At 37.3% G+C, this 1,772-nt stretch overlaps 1 pseudogene; it reads left to right on the top strand.

Moving 5' to 3' along the window:
* The first annotated feature begins 298 nt into the window (after window positions 1-298).
* On the top strand, window positions 299-1,555 carry LOC147446624 (uncharacterized; annotated as a pseudogene).
* Window positions 1,556-1,772: the final 217 nt, after the last annotated feature.

A 1,772-nucleotide genomic window follows, 5' to 3' on the forward strand; every position in this document is an offset into this window, starting at 1 on the left:
GGAGAACCGCTAAATGTCTTGATCACAAGGCTGAAACTACTATATTTGGGTGCTTTCGGCGAGAGAGCTCATTAAATTTGTGGCTCAAAGCAATGAATTCTCGTCTTTTATTCTATTTTAAATTTCACAAAAGCGTTGTCAAAAGATACGAAAGCTATGTCAGAAGGCTCTCAAAACAAGAGCATTAATGACAAATCACCTACTTTTTTCAAATGTATACCTTTCTCGCTCTCTAGTTTGTGAGAGGTTTTAAGTCTTTCCGTCTATACTTTCTTTCTTCTCTAATCTCTGAGTTTCCATGGCGTCTTTTGCACGTCGCCCTTCACATAACATAACTTCTTGTGACTTTCATAACATTAGAGAGGATGGTCTTTGGAAGTCCATATCTTTTCGTGTGAATGACTCGGTAACAATGCTTCCTTCATGCAAAGATGTACACAGAGTGAAGAGAACTAAACACGATAAAGTTAAAAACCATTGAAAAGGTCGTGTTCTTGCTTTCAATGTGACCGACAATGGGTGGCTAGCTAAGGTTAAACATGTGCACATGGCCAAGGATATGGTGTTAGACTGGGAAGAACATCCCACACTGCATTCTTACTGTAAGTACAAAAAAAACTATTTGATACAGTGAATTTTTTTCATTATCCCATTGTTTTTCTCATTTTTTGATTCCATTCCAGATATATTTCCTTCAACAACTGTGGAATGGCAGCCTGTGGAGAGTCTAAGTGGGACGTTCAAAGCAATGCATAAAGGGATTGCAGATGCTATGTATGCTAACAAGACACCTTCCTTTTACAAAACAATGGATTTGTTTGTCTATTTTGCAGAATACAAAGTTCCATCACGAGAAGGTGCATATGGAGAACTACATCAGTTACCCGCTCCCACCATAAGTTCACTTGACTGGGAAGCTCCTGATGCATGTACTATATCAAGCTTCAAATCCAAGATCAAAGAAGACATCCTTAAAGCTATGTCTCCGGGCAGGATATCAAGAAGGATTAAAGTTCAATGGTTCTTGCCTATACATGTCTTTGTGGTATGTTTCAAAACAATGGATTTGCAGAGGACAAAGACGATGTGGCTTAATAGAAGACTTTCTATGACTGAATTGGATAATGTTCTTGGAGACGGATGGAGCACCAAAGAAACTTTCCATATTGGTGACAATATTAGTCGTAGAGAAAGCCCAAATTCTATGTCTATCTCATATCAACTATGTCGTCAATCATTAGTTCTGGGCTACGACTATAGGAGATGGAGAAGCAAATTAGGTAGCTGGGTTCCTCTGGACTCTGAGGAAAATTGCCCAGAGTTTGAACTAAAGGTCACAGTCCATCCACACACCGAGTATAGAAGCATGATAGTAACAACAAATTGGAGACTAAATGATGTTAGAGAATATCTTGAGTTTCTTGATGAAACATCTCCTGAGTATAGATTCAAAGTGGATGAAATTGTGGTGAGCACAAGGATGGAGAATTCAACCTCTTGCATCACATGCCTTCCCCCAAAAAGAGTTGTATTTGAGCCACTTGCAAGGACTTGAAAAAACAAGTTCAATATTATAATCATTTTGCAAATATATTTATCTTTTCTCTACTTATGTTGTTTTAATCTTACATGACATCATGATACACATTTAAGAATCGACAGTTGGTATTAAGTATTTGAAGTACAAAATTATGAATCACCAAAGGGTATATATATATGTTCATATGGACAAAATGAACAAAAGTGTACATAGCTTTTGTGGACTATTCAAT

Source organism: Adiantum capillus-veneris, chromosome 12 (genome assembly GCF_014529385.1).
Source record: "Adiantum capillus-veneris isolate H3 chromosome 12, ASM1452938v2, whole genome shotgun sequence".
Taxonomy (NCBI): domain Eukaryota; kingdom Viridiplantae; phylum Streptophyta; class Polypodiopsida; order Polypodiales; family Pteridaceae; genus Adiantum; species Adiantum capillus-veneris.